The sequence below is a fragment of the Mesoplodon bidens genome (genome assembly GCF_964165515.1).
Source record: "Mesoplodon bidens genome assembly, contig: HAP1_SCAFFOLD_81, whole genome shotgun sequence".
Classification (NCBI taxonomy): Eukaryota; Metazoa; Chordata; class Mammalia; order Artiodactyla; family Ziphiidae; genus Mesoplodon; species Mesoplodon bidens.
In genome coordinates this window covers 874,880-895,628 of record NW_027672552.1, presented here as the reverse complement: position 1 = coordinate 895,628, position 20,749 = coordinate 874,880, and the positions used below count along the sequence as shown (strand labels likewise).

Genomic DNA, 20,749 nt, shown 5'->3' with positions numbered 1-20,749 from the left:
TTGAGAATTACATATTGTACTTTGATCTTATAGGAAGTGTGCAGCATAAAGCTGAGATATCAGCATTAAATGCAGAGACTTTATAACTAAGGGCTTGCTAGTAAGCCTGGGTTTTCATACTCAGGTCAGTCTACCCAAAAAGAAGTACGTTACTTGAAAATTGACTCTTTGCATTAAAGTAAACTTGCCCCTTAAAGTCTTCTTCTTCCTCTCTCAAAGACACACAGCTGACTTAGTTCAGAAGCAAGCTGAAAAGAGTAAGGAAGATGTTCTATTTAACCAGCATCAATTGCTTATAACTCTCCTGTTCTCAGCATCTTTTCCCCCCAAGGAAGCATTCAGCCAACATTTTTATTGGACTGATGCCCAGATTGCTCCATTAATTCATGCAACTACCTTTGTTGGAGTGCTCCAGGCATTATTACTCATGAATCCTACAGAGCACAAATATATCTCTAGAAATACTGTCATTTGTGTTACATATGACCTTAAAGCATCTTCATAAATTATACCTTCAAAGCAAACTAGAGAGCACTGAAGTCTTTTGCTATGTTAGTCATCTTAGTTTCACTAGACCCATTGTCTTTTCTTTACATATGCAATGTGACTAAATTGGTTTTACTGATCTGGGTCCTTCAGATTCATCAACTTTATCTTAAAGTGTATAAGATATATGATCTTTAAATCTGTAATGGTATCTTTCTGCTCTGTGGGTTTCATTGGTTCAAACTTATCTTCCAATTATGTCTTCCTGAGATGTATTCTAGCTATGATGGGGGCTTCTAGGCTGTGGTTTGTTTCTGGTACTGTATCTATTAAGTAAGCAAACCAGAAAAACAACAAAAATTGTGCTTTGGCTTCATATACATTAGACCATTTAACATGAAACCCGTCCATTTTCAGAGATTTGGGCAACAAATATAGTCACTTAATTATTAAATTAGTTAGCTTATCCTAAACAATTGTCAGTAGCCCACCATGGTAATAAGAAAGTTCTTTCTCAAAATAATTACCATTTGATTTCCAATTGCTTATAAAACGAGCACTGTTTTCTACCCCAAATTTCCATGAAATCTTTTAATAAATATTCTTGTTTCATATTAGGAGTTTAAATGAATAAGGCATTATTCACATAAAAGAAATAAGTACTTTGATCTACTACATTATTTTCAAAAGGAAAGTAGAACCACAATGTATGATGATATCCTGAACATGATCTGGGACACAAAAAAATCAGTATTATCTGTGAAACCCTGAGCAAAATTTCTCTCCTTTGCGGACAGAAAGCAACAATGTCATTCAGCTATTTACATATGGCCCAGATACTAATGAGGAACTGTTTCCTGCTTTCTGTGAAGGAAAAGTGAACTATGAATAAATATCACTGGGGTCATTATCACCTGCACACACAGGTAACTGGTGGCTTGCAACAAATGAGTGTCAGAAACAAAATGGATCTGTAGCAGGAAAATCTGTCTTAAGGCATGATTGGGGGTAAAAGACTAACTGTGGATAAATATTTGTGGTGCCTGGCAAAGCTCTCCAAGTTCCAAGATGATGAAAGACCTTTCACACATATATGGAACTTCCCATGAGAGTTCTAGAGCCTTTCAACCTCAGAATATATCTGGCCTATCCTCTTTTCAAAAGGTAAACTGACAGGATCTTGGAGAAATGGGAGTTGAACCTACTCTTAGAGATATTCAGAGAAGAGGAATTTCAGCTTCCTGGCTTAACTATGTTGCTTCTATCTAGTTTATTTTACATGGCACACTTATCATGCTTAAAAATCAGCCCAAGTCCACCTGTTAATTTTTTTTAGCAGCATTCACTCATTTATTCAATAATTATATACTGAGCACCTCTTATAGTCCAGGCACAACTTTACTAGCTGGGATTCAAGAGAGAACAAAAGAGACCATAATTCTTCCTCTTGTCGTCTTTATTATTCTAGCAATAAACTGTTCAATTCCCAGTAACATCCTTATTTCTTGTATGAAATTGGGTCAACTTCTTTGACCAAAGCTAGTTTTGTTAGAATTTAATTCCTTTAACAAAAAATTCAGCGACATGAAAACCAACATTAGTTTTGTACTCACAATTTGACAGCATTTGGGGCTGGTTCTTTTTTATTATTTGTCATTCTCATGTTTCCTAGAGGGGTACCCTGAACTGAAGAACAGTTTCCCTCCATCCTGGAAGGATACCAGTTCAACCGCATACACATCCCTGAGGGACACAGGTGGAATGTGAAGAAAGAGGGGGCCTAGCCAGCCATATGGCCCATTCAACATTGGGGAAAAATGGAATTGCCTTTACATCAAGTTTCCTAGGGAGGATATAGGGAAAGCTTGTACAGAATTACTACTCCAGCTAATCTGTAGCTCTTGCTACTACTACCATTGTCCTTTGACCTCACGTACATTAGAATACTTGGTCCTCACAGCAACTCCATGAGGAACAGATGAGAAAACAGGCTGGCAAAGGTAAGTGACTTGTCTACAATTAACAGCTCTGACAAATGGCGGTGCTGAAATTCAAACTTATTTCAGGGGTCCGTCTCATGAAAAACCTATGATGTTAGTTATCTAATAAAACCATAGAAAGGGAGGAAAACCTAGGCAGAACACTCTATGACATAAATCACAGCAAGAACCTTTCTGACCCACCTCCTAGACAAATGGAAATAAAAACAAAAATAAACAAATGAGACCTAATGAAACTTAAAAGCTTTTGCACAGCAAAGGAAACCATAAACAAGATGAAAAGACAACCCTCAGAATGGGAGAAAATATTTGCCAATATTTGAAGCAACTGACAAAGGATTAATCTCCAAAGTTTACAAGCAGCTCATGCAGCTCAATATCAAAAAAACAACCCCATCCAAAAATGAGAAGACCTAAATAGACATTTCTCCAAAGAAGATATACAGATTGCCAGCAAACACATGAAAGGATGCTCAACATCACTAATCATTAGAGAAATGCAAATCCAAACTACAATGACGTATCACCTCACACCAGTCAGAGGGGCCATCATCAAACAATCTAGAAACAAGAAATGCTGGAGAGGGTGTGGAGAAAAGGGAATCTTCTTGCACTGTTGGTGGGAATGTAAATTGATACAGCCACTATGGAGAACAGTATGGAGATTCCTTAAAAAACTAAAAGTAGAACTACCATATGGCCCAGCAATCCCACTACTGGGCATATACCCTGAGAAAACCATAATTCAAAAAGAGTCTTGTACCACAATGTTCATTGCAGCTCTATTTACAATAGCCAGGACATGGAAGTGACCTAAGTGTCCATCGACAGATGAGTGGATAAAGAAGATGTGGCACATATATACAATGGAATATTACTCAGCCATAAAAAGAAACGAAATTGAGTTATTTGTAGTGAGGTGGATGGACCTAGAGTCTGTCATACAGAGTGAAGTAAGTCAGAAAGAGAAAAACAAATACCATATGCTAACACATATATATGGAATCTAAAAAAAAAAAAAAAGGTTCTGAAGAACCTAGGAGCAGGACAGGAATAAAGACACAGACGTAGAGAATGGACTTGAGGACACAGGGAGGGAGAAGGGTAAGCTGGGTGAAGTGAGAGTGTGGCATGGACATATATACACTATCAAATGTCAAATAGATAGCTAGTGGGAAGCAGCCGCATAGCACAGGGAGATCAGCTCAGTGCTTTGTGACCACCTAGAGGGGTGGGGAAGGGAGGGTGGGAGGGAGACGCAAGAGGGAGGAGATATGGGGATATATGTGTACGTATAGCTGATTCACTTTGTTATAGAGCAGAAACTAGCACACCACTGTGAAGCAATTATACTCCAATAAAGTTGTTAAAAAAAACATAGAAACGAATTAAACTTTAACCATCATTATTTCATTCTATAGAATGACATAACCCAAGAGAAAAAGATAGAGGTGTTGAATATCACTCATGCATTTTCAGTTCCTTCTGTGAATCTTAGCTACTGTAATAAAAGCATTGTTTTGAGCATTGTTTTATATGCATCCTCATATAAGACCACACATGCCTGTATCGATTAAAATTTAAAAGAAATAAATATTAACTGCAGATATCTAGTTCACTTACCTTGAACAAAGTAGCTTCAGGTGCTTCCACTTTTGAAGCTGGATAAATATCAGACAGGAACGAAGTTCACTTTAGTTTGGTCCAGGAAGAAAAAAGATTCACAGCTCTGAGAATAAAGAAAGAATCAGACCTTGTCAGGGCATTTGGTTCTAATTAACTAGTGACAAAATGGTTCTACACTGCAACTATGTAAAAGTGGCTGAGTTATTTGAGCTAGGAAAGGTCAAAAACAATGATTATGATCAAGATGTTATTATTGCATATACTTTTGATTATTGGGAGTGAATCTTCCTCTCTCTTTTCCTCATTAAAATTTTATGGTTTATCAATTTAAAGTTAAGTGAACAAGATAATTTAACATTATTTTGATAATGGAGCATATTCCTTGTAAAACATAAATCCCTGGAGGCTTTCTCAATTCCCCTTCTTCTATCCCCACAAAGCTGCCTCTGTCTAGTATTGAGCCATGGCTTTGCTCAAGAAAGCAAAACAAAACACAAATTATCTAGTGGTAGCAATCTGAATGAAGACCTGGCCCAGAGGACAAAAAATGTGATTTAACATAAAATAGGATGTCATGATCTAAACTACTCATTTACCATAAATCCCTGAGTACCATTAGTTGTCTTTTCAGATAAATTCAATAAAAATTTATTGACTATTTTCCATGTACAAGCGCTTTGCTAGATATTAAGAAAAAGGAGGTGAATAGAAGATCAGGCTCTCTTCTCTGCAATCTATCTTGGAAGAAAGGAATATATGCAAACAATCCTGAATAATTTCAGGGATAGAGAGAAAAAATAGCATACTTTTGAAGAGTAATGCTAACTTGATATGATTCTATTTTATTCTTTCTGATCTATTGTAAACCCTTGGAAACCAGAAATTTGTATTTTTCAGAATCTTTGCACATGTGAGCATTTTAACCAGTAGTCCTTTTTAGTGAAGGACAGAAATTGTGTATGTTCTAAGGTACACGTGTAGCCTGATATCAGCTTCAGACACAGTTGGATCAGGCTTTTTTGTTTTTTGTTTTTTTGCTACGCGGGCCTCTCACTGTTGTGGCCTCTCCCGTTGCGGAGCACAGGCTCCGGACGCACGGGCTCAGCGGCCATGGCTCACGGGCCCAGCCGCTCCGCGGCATGTGGAATCCTCCCAGACCGGGGCACGAACCCATGTCCCCTGCATCGGCAGGCAGACTCTCAACCACTGCGCCACCAGGGAAGCCCGGATCAGGCTTTTTAAAGGGACATAAGAATTTCTTTCTCCATTCCTTGGGTCTGGTTTTCTCTATATTGGCTTCCTTCTTCAAAGATCCTCTAATAGTGGGATTAAAGATAGCCCCAGAAATACTGCACCTGGTTAGTAACCCTGGGAGAAAGACAGCTTCTCTTCCCAACAGTTTTAGTCCAAAGTCATGGAATTCATTCCTAATGGACTGTTTCATGTCATGTGCCCATCACCACACAATTCACTGGGGCCAGAGAAATGGACTACACTGATTGGCCAGTCTGAGTCATGTGCCCACTGCTGGAGCTCTGCTGCTTCCAAAGCACATGACTGAGAGATGTAGGGAGAGACGCCCCAAAGGGAAACCTAAATGTAGTTACCATAGGAAAGGCAATGTCTCCTGGGCAAGATAAATATCATGTGCCACCACAAAAAGAACTCAGCAAATATTTGTTAATTGGTGTATTGATTAGTAAGTCTGGGATAAGTGAAATGATGATAAATACAATGTGTGAAGGGAAACACAGCCAAGATCAATTGTGAAATGGAGCTACAGAGGTGGGCAGTATCCTACGAGGCCTCTTGGAAACAAATCAACAAAAAGGAGCTGACCTTGACTGTTTGCACTGTTTGAGAAGAATTAACTGAGTCTATAATCAGTAAACAATCCTGAGGGCTTGGTAAGGTGAGTTCTGCCTTCTGTGATATGAAAATTGTGTCATAGGTATCAGAAGGTGAACATGGCTAACTGTCTGTGATTGCCACAAAACAAGAAAAATAAAATGAAATAGAAATCTTAAATCAGTCCTTGAATCACAACAGATACAATTATGAAAACCAGACTATATATTAATCAGATTTTCATGTATTACTTTAAAAGACTTCCCTAAAAAGCCATGAGGAAAAGGGACCTCTTATTTGAACTATGGAATGATCTGAATTGCAACAATATACCAGTGCTTCAAAAGAAAGTCAATTAGTCCTATAAAAACAGTGTCTAGGGCTTCCCTGGTGGCGCAGTGGTTGGGAGTCCGCCTGCCGGTGCAGGGGACACGGGTTCGTGTCCCGGTCCGGGAAGATCCCACATGCCGCGGAGCGGCTGGGCCCGTGAGCCATGGCCGCTGAGCTTGTGCGTCCGGAGCCTGTGCTCCGCAATGGGAGAGGCCACAACAGTGAGAGGCCCGCATACTGCAAAAAAAAAAAAAAAAAAGAAAAAGAAAGAAAACTGTGTCTATAAAATATGTGTAACCTTTGATAATTCATTATATTTGCAAGGCAGAGGAACCTTTAAAAATGCATCATTTTTTTCCTAAATGACTTAATTTTCATTATTATACTACTTTAAACAAATTTTAATTAATGCATTAAAAGCTTTGAGTAGTTCTTACTTTAACCAACCAGCAACTAGAACAAGTTTCAAGAAGACTTCAAGTCCAGCCACATGCCTCCAAGAAAAGCTACACCTACAGTATCACAGACATATGGCCTCATGTGTCCATCTTGGCACGTCAGAATTCATGTCACTTGCCCAACTCCTTGCAAACGTCCGTTTTTACATGGTAATGATTCATTTAAGATCATTAGAAAGCCATAAGTTTTCACTTATTCATTCAGAAGCAATTTTTAGTTCCTACAAGCACTGTGCTAGGAAATAGGATACAAAAATGAATATGTCTCTTGCTCCTAAGGAACTCACAGACTGAAGACACCCAGGGGAGCCAAAATGTTCCATACAATCTCATGAGCATGGGGACAGGGGGACATGCAAGGTAAGAGGGGCTACAAACCTTATCTGTACCTGATCACACTATTTTAAAAGTTGGCCATTCCGAACTAATTCGGAGTACGTTATCTCCAAAAGTTTATATGTTCCTAATTTCTCCATCATTTCCACTCTTAGGCATTCCCTAATTGTACCAAAGGTAGAGTGTGTTTTATATGAAAAAAACTGCTACAGGGCAATCATTGACAGCGATGTACTAATATAATACCCGACCAGAGAAAGCACGCTTTGCCATGATAAATTGTTCAAACTATGAGGAGCAGTAGGGCTGAAATGAATCTAGTCGTGAACAAAAAAAAAGATTGAATGGAAACAGTTTGTATAAAAGGATACACTTGATATTTTCACTCTAGACATACAGATTAAGAGGCTGTCTATCAAGGTAAATCAATTTGCAATTTGAGACTGATTTTCTCCACCCTCAAGAAATGATTTGCAGGTATTTGTGGCTTTTCGTTTTGGTTTGACTATTATTTCATATTTTACTTGTAATTCTTCTTATGGAACACTAAGAACATTTATTTGTTCTTCGGTCAGGTTTATTGAGGTATAATTTACAGCCAGTAAAATTCACCCTTTCTAGCGTACAGTTCTAAGAGTTTTGACAAATGGATATAGTCTTACAACCTCCACCATAATGAAGAGAGAGAATAGTTCCAGCATCCTGAAAATTTTTCCCTGCCCCTTGGAAGTCAACCTGTAGCCCCCTGACAATCACTAATAAGTTTTCTGTCCCCATAGTTTGACTTTGTCCAGAAAGTCATATAAATGTAATCAACAAGTATGTAACATTTTGAGTTTGGCTTCTTTCACTTAGCACAAGGTAAGTGAGATTATCCGTGTTGTGTGTGTCAGGAAATGTGGACTGGCATATTGTCCTTTAGAGTTTCCCTTATTTTTCCAAAGCCAAAGTCAATATGCAAAGCCTGGATCTCTTGCCATTTAGTTTGTCCATGGTTAGGAAGAAACCGAGTTTTTACTATGGCTGTTTGTTTTCAGCAGAGCAGGGAAAGAAGAAACACTCTCAGGGAATAATCATAATCTGTGGTTATTATAGGCACTAAGTCATATGTTTGTAAGACCCAAACTTTTGTTAGTCAAATGACTGGGCACTAAAATTAATTCGGAGACTCAAGGCAGAGTTTAAGTGTGGTTTTCCTTATCTTTTCATTATTGCAATAGCAACGGAATACATATTTGTGACTTAATGGTACAACACATTAGTTTTCTTATCTGACCCACCTTTAACAAAATGGAATTACTGTAGAGGCAAAGGAATCAAGAAGGTAAATCTCTTACCAGGAGTAGGAGAGAACGGATAGAGGCCCCTGTGACCTAAACCTTAGTCATTCGAGTGCCACCTTCATAATTGTACCTCTACCCACACGTTACCCATATCATTATTTATTTAACAATTATATGGGTCACAGTTTTACTTAGATAAATTTATTTTCAACAGGACATTCTTATTCCTTACTCTTTTAAATGGAAATCCCTTGCCATAAATAAAACTATGAAAAATATCCAACAGTATAAAACTCTACCTATATGAGTCAATGTACCTCCCCAAATCATCCTGAGTTCTTGAGTATCACTGGTGGAGCTCATGTACACACCCACACATGCTTTTGGAAACACAGCAACGAGAGTAGCTGTCCCATGCTTTAAATGCTTTCTCCTTGACCATGTATTCTGTGCACACCAAGGCAAAGAGTCTGCTCAGAGATAAAGCATTAAAACCTGTTTAAAATAACAAAGTACGATATGTCTTTCTACCTATGTCAGGCATTGGAAGCCTGCAACTTATTTGCCAAACAGGTTACCAGGGCTGATTTTTATGGAAAGACGGACCAGATGCACCTTCTTCCTCATCTCTTCAAAGTGGCCCTTCTGAGCAAGGCCAAGGCCAGTGTGATTCAGCAACACCCACGTTTGTTAGGGTATCTCCTTACCCTAGACTAAAAAATGGAACAGAACCTTGGCCCCAAAAGACTTAAAGAATTTATTCACCAATTCATATCTTTATGCTAGTATAATCATGTATTTGATGGTTGCTATAGAAATCTATGTAGACAATCATCACATTTTTAAAGGAAATACATTACTGAAATTTCTTCTGACCCGTGGTCACTATGCTCTTTGACAAGACAGTTGACCTTCACGATGTTAATCATCTCATCTGTTTGAAAGGGACTAAAATGTTTGCTCTGCTTCCTGTTTAATAAAGCTATCAAGAGGATTAATGAGAGAAAACCTCTAGAATACTCCAAGCAGCAGTATTTCCAAAAAGGCAGCAGTAAAACAGCAGGTGCCTCTTGTGAATATACATTTGTCTTCTTCATGGAAACTCATCCTGAAGGACATCGGGCTTCCAGCTTATATTTAATTGGCTGATTATGTTGACACTCTTGAGCTCCTTGCCAAGTTACAGGGAAGAGTTTTCTTGGAAACCAGAGTTCCCCAACTTTCTCCAGCTATGCAGTTTAATTACATCTAGCAAAATGACAACAGAGCTCATAATTAGCCTGGAGAGTAATTACTGCTGAATCAGTCCAAACACCACAGCTACCAAATTCAACACAGGTGCTTAGACGAAGAGAAAAGAGTTTTCTCAATACCCAACAGAAGGTGGATATGGAAGATGTGCTTTATGACTCTCTTCCCATGAGCTTAAACATACAACCTGTGCAAAATGCCTTGTGTCTTTACAGCCAGGATGCCCCTAAGTATTTTATAAAGAACCAGACTCAAAAACATTTCAAATAGTGATATCACATATCTTGAAATGTGCAGTGACTGGGGCATACTTTCTTTCTATGCAAATTTCTTCAACCTAGAGCTCCCTTTCCCCTTCTCCTTTTATTGAGGAGTCTAAAAAGCCTACATAATTCATCTACTGTTTCTAAACTATGAATGAAAGAGTGATATAGAGAAAATTATAAAGCAAGCGAAAAATCACGCTGTACCTCGTGTTCATCCTGTGACCTCTAAGAGTGACTATAAGCCTGTAGGGTGGGTACCACACTCCCAGAGAGTTATGAATGCATTGTCAGATCAAAGGCTTGAAAGCCAACAACCGCCCAAGGGAACCCCCTATTTTCTCTCTGAGAACCACCGAAAGAGGAAAGAAGCTAGATTAGGTAGGTAGAAAAAGGAAGGAGTTGATCCCATTTAACAGATGTTATCCATTTCTTACCCCCTCTGTGTACAGGTCACTTAAGGTATGTTTAAATATATGCACACCTCGAATCCAACAAAGACAAACTCAACCCCCAAGTGATTCTAACGTGCAGCCAGAGTTGAGAACAGCTGGTCTGGAGTAACCAAAAGGTCGGCCAGATGGTATAGTTGCATGAGACTCAGGGAATGGACAGAACCAGGTAAAGGAGAAGGAAGGAGGCGGCCAGAAAGAATGAAGTGACAGATCAGCACTCCAGAAGCTCATGTTCCAAAGAAGCTAAAGGTGTGGGGCAACGGACGAGCACTCAATTCTTAAACCGTGTAAGAAACAAGTACACCGTCCCCTAACTAGAGGCTGATGAGATTGTGTTGAAGAAGCACTTTTAATGGATTTGTAGGATGCGTCTGTTTGCTGGTTTGATTTTCTGTTGGCTTGTTTGTTTGTGTGTTTAGAGGAGTTAGGGGTTTTGCTGCAAATTTTTAAAAGTCATCCTAATATTGACTAAAAAGAAAAACCGTGTTCATACAACCCAAAGGGAAATCCATGGAAAGGAAGGAGGAAATTGACATCTAGGGAAGGCCTTGTGGAAAGATCCAAATAAGGGAAATGTATACAAAGGCACAGCCCTGATGCTTGTACCTTGCTTACACCAGGACTGAGGGGAGCCGCTGCAAAGCCATTTGCTTGCACAAGGCAGGAGGAGAGATTACATGGCTGCCAGGAGAGGAATGTTGTCAGAGCGACTTCGGAACCAGCTCAGCCATGCTCTCCAGTGCTGGGAGGCCCGACCACTGTGCACGCAGCCGCACCACCATCTGTACAGGGCTGCTTCTCAGTGCTGGGCCAAAGCCGAGCTACACCCCCGCCCCCGCCCCACGAGAGGAGGAGCAGGCAACGTTCTAGACCACAGCTCTGTCCACTGGAGGGCAGGCGTATAAGAGCCACGAGGCGACCTCCTGGGACAGGCTCTGTGTGGGGGCACACGTGCCCACGTCCACACATGGTAGGAAATGGCTCTCAGAGAGATGTGTCCCCTTCACTCTCAGTTCTTGAGGTGGCATTGCTCAGGTTGGCTTGGTGCACCTGTGATTTGAAATCCTAAGACACGTGTTCAAGACTCAAGTCTACATCTCACTTCCTGGATGACCACTGGCAAATCATTTCTGTGAGCCTTAGTGTCACCATTTTGTAAGTGGAGGTAACAGAATTTTAGAGTTCATCTAGTCTAAGCATATCATTTTACAATTGAAACTGAGAACCAGAGAATCTGAAGTGAATGCCCACCTTCAGCCAGCTAATGGATGGCTAAGCAGAATTCACACTCAAATTTCCCGGCTTAAGTTCAGTTTTCTTCCCTAAGCACTGCAATCTTCTGCCTCAATACTTCCCCTGACTCATAGGATGGGTTTAAGAAAGGATGTTAGGCAGGTAAGAGCTTCTGATTCAAGATGACGGACTGAAGACACACATCACGTCCAATGCCTCCCGAAAAGCCCATGGAACTTATGGAAAAGATTTTTAAAAGAAGGAGAAAGGGGAAGAAGAGGATGAGAAGGGAGAAAAGGGTACAAGCAGTGAACTATGAACTGTGAACAAATCCTGGAAGATTGCGAGCACATTGGGATCCGATTGGTAGAGAAAATTTTTCAAAAATAAAAAACCAGTTTAAGTTAAAAAGGGTGCCTTCATCAATAAGAACATTATTAAATATATTATATTATAAATAGGGTATATAATATTAAATTTAATATGAATGTATTGAATATATATTTATAAATATGTAATATTAAATACATTTTAATTCATATATATATAATAGACTACTACTATGCAGCCTTTGGAATTCCCAGAAGTAGGGAAGATCTTTATATACTGACATGGAAAGATATTAATTATGTAATGTCAAATGAACAAAAGATGTCAAAACGATACAAATACAAACCGATTTTACGTGTGCATGTCGTATGTTCCTATAGTAAAAATGGCAAATGCTTACAGTGCTTGTTATGTAAATAACAAGCTATAAGCACCATTTTGTATGTAAGAAAGAGAAACATGAGAAACAGAGAGGTTAAGTAACTTGCCCAAAGTCACAAAGCTACAATTAAGTGGTGGGGCTGGGACAAATCAAGGCCATGTGGCTCCTGAGTTGATGTCTTTCCCAGCAACTCTCAGCCTGTCAGAACAGCATAGATAGCTCTGAAAGGATACACATCCTGGTATGAGTTAGGGAGGTGAGGAGTGAAGACTCCATTTTACTTTTACGCTTCCTATTGTTTAACAGTCTTCAATAAGAATGTATGTTTTTTTCACTTCGTTTTAAAACTTATTATACCGGGGCTTCCCTGGTGGCGCAGTGGTTGAGAATCTGCCTGCTAATGCAGGAGACATGGGTTCGAGACCTGGTCTGGGAGGATCCCACATGCCACGGAGCAACTAGGCCCGTGAGCCACAACTACTGAGCCTGCGCGTCTGGAGCCTGTGCTCCCCAACAGGAGAGGCCGCGATAGTGAGAGGCCCGTGCACCGTGATGAAGAGTAACCCCCGCTTGCCACAACTAGAGAAAGCCCTCACACAGAAACGAAGACCCAACACAGCAAAAATCAATCAATTAATTAATTAAAAATTTTGTTAAAAAAATTATGATACCATAAAATTGGCTCATTTTTGAGGTACACTTTTATAAATTATAGCACATGTATGGGTTCATGTAACCATCAGCACAGTCAGGATACAGAGCAGTTTCATTACACCCAAAAAAACTCCCCATTGCTCTCACTTTATAGTCACACACTCTCCTGGCCTCAAACCCCTAGCAACCACTGACCTACTCCCCATCACTATACGGATGACCCTTGAACAACATGGGTTTGAATGGCGCAGGTCCACTTATATAGGACTTTTTTTTCAATGGTAAATTCTACAGTACTACACGATCCAAGGTTGGTTGAATCTGCCAATGCAAAACCGTGGATGAGGAAGGCTAACTCTAAAGTCATATTCTGATTTTTGACTTGTGGGGGGTTGGCATTCCTAATTCCCATATTATTCAAGGGTCAACTGTAGTTCTGATTCCTTGAGAAAATCATGCTCTATGTAGTCTTTTGAGGTTAGCTTCTTTCACTCAGCATAGTGCCTTTGAGATTATCCAAGTTGTTATGTGCATCAAAAATTTGTTCTTTATACTGCTGAGTAGAATTCCATCACATGAATGCAGCAGTCTGTTTATTCACTTGCCCACTGAAGCCCACATTTAGGCTGTTTCTCGTTTAGGGTGATTATGAATAGAGCTACTCTAAGCATTTGTGTAGAGTTTTTATATCAACACGAATCTTCATCCCTCTTGGGCAAATAGCTAGGAGTGTGCTTGCAGAGTCTTATGATAAGTATCTGTTTACCTTTATATGAAACTGTCAAGCCGTTTTCTAGTGTTGCTGTACAATTTTGCATTCTCACCAGCAATGGATGACAGTTCCTGTTGCTCTACATTCTCACCAGCATTTGGTATTTTTAATATTTTAATTTTAGCCATTCTCATAGGTGTGTAGTAAGAATATATCACTTAAATTGTTAAAAAAAAAGGAAAAGAACTGAACAACATTGGCAAGTATAAAACAAATAGGTTATCTCCTAAGCTGACGGTGGGAAGAAATACAAATAACTGTTTTGGAAAATTCCATTCATCCATTAAATATTTCTTGAGAACCCAATATATGTGTCTGCTGGTCTCCTCACAGGCATGTTTCAAAGCCTTAGGAATGTTCATGTACTTTATGAGTTTACTTTTCATTTTGTCATCCCTATTTTCTATTTACTTATAATACCCACAGTTTCTGTCACACAACACAAATGTAGTTTTAAAAAAGTAGAGTTAAAAAAGATAACATATTTAAATTAATTATTATTTATATTAATAATATGGTATTTGGGAAAACATCGTCCTCTACAGTTACACAAGATAAAAGGAAGTCCAGATAGAGTGTACTCAGCTATAGAACTTTACCTGTTTGTTCCACCCTGAATCTATCTATGTCTTGTCATCTATCAAAAGCACCATAACAGGTAGAAGAGTTAGTTTATTCCCTACAAATGCCTTGCGAATGCTTGGCAATGAGAAATTAATTAGAGAAGATAGAAGGGCCAATTGATTTTCTGGCCGCCAACTGTCCACTTTGCGGATTATTTATGGAAGCCAGAAGATAGAAAAAAGGCAAAGACGTGTGCCTGGGCTGGAAGGCAGCAAGGGGCTGCCCAGGAATTCAATTACAGTAATCCCTGCTGGCTCAGGACTTCCTTGCATCTTTGCCATGTCCTCCTCACCAAACCTGGGCCACCTGGGCCAAGAGACTGAGTGTAATGCATTAGCGTCCCAAAGACCTCTTTCTCCTGGTTTTGTATAGATTGTCAACATCTTCAGTAGTACAGAGAGAGATGTGAGAAAGTCCATTTTGTAAATAAAAATTCATATTACAAAAAGGCTGACCGGGCTTCCCTAGTGGCACAGTCTGCCTGCCGATGCAGGGGACACTGGTTCGTGCCCCAGTCCGGGAAGATCCCACATGCCACGGAGCGGCTAGGCCCGTGAGCCATGGTCGCTGAGCCTGTGCGTCCGGAGCCTGTGCTCTGCAACGGGAGAGGCCACAAGAGTGAGAGGCCCGCGTACCGCAAAAAAAAAAAAAAAAAAAAGGCTGACCAACATGGCCCCAGACCGAAGGAAAAAAATCAAGAAAAGAAATTATTCTCAGAAATTACATTTACCCAAGTAAAGTATATTCAGGAAAAGACCTGCATGTCTCCCCAGGGTAGTCTCGTGTTGGTCCCTGACCCCAATTCTCCTAAACCAGGGGAAATTTAACTAATCGGTTAGAAATGCTTTTCATAATTCCTTTGTGTGGGGTCCTAATCATAGAGGCCTAGAATTTTAAGTTGGTTGAATATGTGATTTTATATTTTAGTTCAGATTTCATAGATGGGACACAGAGGCTTCGAGAAGGGGGCTGACAGCAACGTCAGAGCAGAACCACGACCAGAAGGAAAAGTTGTCAGATATCCGGTCTATAACATGGGTCAAACTTATTTACTTTCCATCACTGTCCTGCCTCTTCAAGGAGAGCTATTCAAATGCATTGCTTTTGGAGATTCTTGCCATCACCTATGACAACTGGTGTTTATAATGACAGTTCCTTGCAGAAATGCCCCTCAAGAAAGCAGAAGGAGCAGGAAGAGGAAAATCTTCCAAATGCACGTGAAAAACTACTGCAAAGTAGTTGAGAAAAACATTTTTTCACTCAAGTAGGTTTTAAGCACAAATAGCTCATTCTTAATGAGATCCAGCTGATCCTAAACATTTTACAATTTCACTACATCATTTTCTAGCATTCCTGTCACATGGATCAAGATGCATAATACAGCTACAAATTAAGTTCAATTCCTCAGTCAATTTTTAAAGGAGTGAAATTCAGCCACAATACTTCAGCTATCACTATTTATCCAAGAACTACTGGTATGGACTTGGCCTTCCATGTACTTTCTATGAGTAAGGATAGAAAGGACCCAAGAAAATGAAAGAGATTTCTGGAAGCAAAGGTAAGTAATGGATTTTCCATTTCCAGGGAGTTCATTCCTTAGGTATATAAGAATACATTTAAGTTATGACTACTCAAAATCCTATCTGATTTTTGTGTTATTATCCATATTTAAGGTCTGGAGCATCTAAAAATAGTATGTCTAACTGAGGTGACCTGTCCTAGCAGAGTGATTGCCAGTGCTGGTTAAATCCTCCTGGTTCAGCTGCCTCTCCTTAAGTATCTGAATGGATACTTTTATTTCAAGACTTTATAATAATCACAACTAATAATTATTAAGCCCTAACTAGATGTCAGGTGCTCTTTTAAGCAAATAACATGTACTAATTCATTTAATTCTCAAACAAACCTCTGAGGTGAGTACTACTCTTATCCCCATTTTAAAGCTGAAGAAACAGGCAAGTGAGGCTAAGATACAGGTGGTCAAAGTCACACGGCAGATAAAAGCTGGGAAATGAACCCACGCTTGTGAAAAAACAAAACCTATTTACGAACAAATTATGTAGAGTTTATTCAAGAGTTAATTTAAGTGCACATGGGAATAGATAAGGATATGCAGTAAATTACTAAGAATTAACGTGGATGACCATGGTCTGGGTTTATTGTTAACTCCACCTCACTACAAAAGCTATGAGCAAAAATTGATTAGAAGCAGATCTTTATCCTGGACCACACCCCTGTCTTGCTGCCTGGTGCTGAGTGTCCCTTCTGCTTCCAGTAGCTCCACGTCTCACACTCAGCCATGCTGCCCTTGTTTGGATCATTCGGTGCCTTTTTTCATCGCAAGTAAATATACTACAAAGAGTTTTAACTCCTTTCTACTACTGCACCATTTCAGTCCTTAAATCAGAGAGCTTTCTTGCCTTAACTCTAAAAATTTCTTGTCCATGACACAAATGAACATATCTACGAAACAGAGACTCACAGACAGAGAACAGACTTGTGGTTGCCAAAGGGGAGTGGAGGTAGGGGAGGGAAGTATTGAGAGTTTAGGATTAGCAGGTACAAACTAGTATATACAGAATGGATAAACAACAAGGTCCTACTGTATAGCACAGGGAACTATATTCTATATCCTGTGATAGGGACTTCCCCGGTGGCACAGTGGTTAAGAATCCGCCTGGGGGATTCAATGCAGGGGACATGGGTTCGAGCCCTGGTCCAGGAAGATCCCACATGCCGCGGGGCAACTAAGCCCGTGCACCACAACTTCTGAGCCTGTGCTCTAGAGCCCGCGAGCCAGAACTACTGAGCCTGTGTGCCTAGAGCCTGTGCTCCACAACAAGCCACCACAATGAGAAGCCCATGCACCGCAACAAAGAGTAGCCCCTGCTCACCACAACTAGAGAAAGCCCGCACACAGCAACGAAGACTCAATGCAGCCAAAAATTAAAAAAAAACTAAATAAAATAAAATTTATTTTAAAAAATCCTGTGATAAACCATAATGGAAAAGAATAGATATATGTATAACTGAGTCACTGCTGTACAGCAGAAATTAACACAACATTGTAAGTCAACTACACTTAAATAAAATTTTAAAAATTAAAGATTTCCTGTGAATTTCTATTTCTCTAGCTATTTGTTGCTATCTTCACCAGCACTGAATGTGTAATTCCTTCCACTGGCATGCCCTCTGCAAATGCCTTCTGAGAAGCTGTGGATATCCTCTGAATTGTATAGGTCTCCCTGGCTTTGATAGCACTTAGATGGGCATCTATAGGGCTGCCCATAGATCAAGAGTTTTTTAAACTGGAATGTTCATATGAATCACCTGCAGATCACGTTAAAATGCAGACTCTGACTCAGTATTCTGGGGTAAGGCCTGAGATTCTGCATTTCTAACAGGTGATTTCTTCCAGGTGACATTTATGCTGCTTCAAAGACCACACTACAAGCAAGGACCTCACAGACTTTTCTCTTCTTTATCAGTTTCTTTTATCCCACTATTACTGCCCCAGTATCCTTCTTCCATCTCCTGCTTTAGCCGCAACAGCTGGGTTATAGTATTTTCACATGCAACAGATGTTGTCTCATCAGAGTTTTTTTTTCCTGTTTCTATGGTCACCAACATGTATGTTTCTCTGTTCCCCTAAGAATATAATTGACCAAATAATCTAGAAATTTTCTCAAGGTACTAATTCAGGGCAACTGAAAGAGTGAGGGAAAACATCACCAGTATTACCCTTAGAAATATTTAATGCATAAATGGATAGGCTTTGAAGTTACCCTCTTCTTAGCTCATATTTATTCTCTTCTAGCAGCTGAAAGTCTAACTTAGGAGGAAATGGAAAAGAGATGAGGAGGGCTTTGCCCAAGAGAGCTTTCATCAGTAAAGTACCAAAGTAATTACTGCACCTGACAAATTTCTACTCCTTGTTTTAACCCAGTTTTAATAAAAGAAAGATTCAACAGTGGTTTATATTACCTGGCATTGCCTTTAATTTCATCAGGCTCCAATATGAAGACTTGCCACGTTTACACTAAACTGCTTTTTCTCCTGAAGTTCATTTGTGAAGGCAGCTGCTGGGGCTTTAATCAGCTTTTCTTCAATCTTTCATTTCTAACACACTGTGAGTGATAATGGCTCTCCCAGGCGCCCCCCTGCAAACTAGGCAAATTCTCCTTCACGTCACTCCCAGGTAGTCAGTGGTAGAGAAAGCATCTACTAATTAAGAACTGAAAGGCCATTTCAAATGATCTGGCTATGAAGACTTAGCATTTCACATTCACGGTGGGCCACATCCAAACGTAAGGTCCTCCGACCTGCTGGACCAGATTATATTTCTCTGAGCTTAGGAACAGCAGGCAAACTCTTGGCATTTCAGAAGTTCCGTTGAAATCTAGGGTAATAACATGCTGCTCATGTTTGAGAGCACAAAGCCCTTAGAATAACCTTGTCAGTATTAAGCAGATCACAGGAGTTCAAATCTCAATCATGGAGGCCCTACTGTGTCAAGGAGCACTTTGGAAAACCTTCACAATGTTTTACGCCGCCAGGATAATTCTTTTAGCATTGATACTACTTTAAAAGTTCCTTTCATGGGCTTCCCTGGTGGCGCAGTGGTTGGGAGTTCGCCTGCCGATGCAGAGGACGTGGGTTTGTGCCCCGGTCCGGGAGGATCCCACATGCCGCGGAGCGGCTGGGCCCGTGAGCCATGGCCTCTGAGCCTGCGCGTCCGGAGACTGTGCTCCGCGGCGGAGAAGCCGCGGCAGTGAGAGGCCCGCGTACCGCAAAAAAAAAAAAAAAAAAAAAAAAAGTTCGTTTCCTATGACTTTCTCTAAAAAGCTGTAGGCAGCAAGCTGTCGCATGATTTGAAGAGTGTTTAAAATTCAGTCTAGAAAAGTTCCGGTTCAAGAGGGCAACATAAGAAAATCCTGAACTCACCTCCTCCCACAGACACAGAGTCTACAGCTACATACGGAAAATTTTTCTCTTAAGAAAACCTAGGGCTTCCCTGGTGGCGCAGTTGAGAGTCCGCGTGCCGATGCGGGGGACGCGGGTTTGTGCCCCGGCCGGGGAGGATCCCACATGCCGCAGAGCGGCTGGGCCCGTGAGCCATGGCCGCTGAGCCTGCGCGTCCGGAGCCTGTGCTCCGCAACGGGAGAGGCCACAACAGTGAGAGGCCCGTGTACCGCAAAAAAAAAAAAAAAAGAAAGAAATAAAACCTAAAGTCCAAGTCCGGCTGAATGACCACTACACATCTGGCAAACAAGAAGGAAACCACATGGAAACGGGCATACAATCTCGATATAAACGCCACCCCCAGCTCACCCCAGTGAGCCACAACCAGGAGAAAACTCAAAACCCGGAGCTTCTCCCCAAGAAGGAAAGAGTTTGAACCCCACATTGGACACCTCACCTTTTAGGACCTGCACCTGAGACACGAGCCCCCAAAAGCCCTAACTTGGAAAACCAACAGGGCTCACATCTTCAGACGCAGAGCTGTAGCTATCTGAGAGCCAGCTCTTAAAGCGGCCCTGTGCTCAGATGTACCCGCCCCCGGGCCCAGCTCAGAGGCAGCCAATCAAGCCCTGATTTAACGTGAAGGAGGCTCACCTGCTTATATTAGTGTTGACCTGAGGGGCAGGCATCTAATTTAACACACACCTCTAGAAGCCTGCTGGAACAGTCTCCAGGGATGGAGACTGGTGGGGCCATCTTTGCACTCTCCCTTTGCTGTGCTCCAGAGCACCAGTATCTTCTCCCAGAAGGAGCTCTTTCCATGTGCCTGGTGCCCAGATCTCTGTGGCTGCCACCTGGGGCGGGGGATACCTCTTGACCACTGGCTCTGGAGGCAAGTGGAGCTTGCATTCCTGGTCCCCTGGGACTGTAAAAATCAGTGTCACCCAGAAAGGAGCTCATACCCCAATTTTTGCAGCTGATGCCAGAGTACACATCTCCATCACCTGGCTCTGGCAGGCAGTGGCGCTTACACTTGTGGGTCTCACACAACCAAAGGAGAAAGAATTCTTCAGCAGCTACCACCCCCGGGGCACAGCAAGAGGCAACAGACCCAGAAGCCTATCTTTCTGTGAAGAAGACCTATTAGCTTATCATCATGGCTGTGGCCTGAGGGGCAAGCTTCTAATTAAACACACATCTAGGGGTTGACTGTAATCCTTTTCAGAGGCCTTGGAGGGCAGGCACTGTCTTCATGCTCTCCCTCTGCTGCCCTCCAGAGAGCCGGTGTCTCCTGGAAGGAAGCTTTACACTTGGCTACTGCCTTGGTTTTTGTATCTGGCGCCCCAGTTTTTGCAGTTGCTGCCTAGGGGATGCCCCTTGATTGCCTGGCTCTGGTGGACAGGGGGACTTGCCTTTGTGGATCCTACGGGATTGTAGCAAATCAGAGAGATGGTTC

The 20,749-nt window shown here is 41.0% G+C and overlaps 2 long non-coding RNA genes across 6 annotated transcripts in view; one reads left to right on the top strand and one right to left on the bottom strand.

Moving 5' to 3' along the window:
• Window positions 1–4,285, bottom strand: part of LOC308610053 — a 42,581-nt gene extending 38,296 nt beyond the window's left edge. Inside the window, exon 1 of the long non-coding RNA XR_014014408.1 lies at window positions 4,110–4,285. This is a non-coding gene — a long non-coding RNA (uncharacterized lncRNA). The remainder of the gene's footprint in view (window positions 1–4,109) is intronic.
• LOC308610052 overlaps window positions 1–20,749 on the top strand; it is a 1,140,458-nt gene that overhangs the window by 693,586 nt on the left and 426,123 nt on the right. The gene's annotated exons all lie outside the window — the stretch shown is intronic.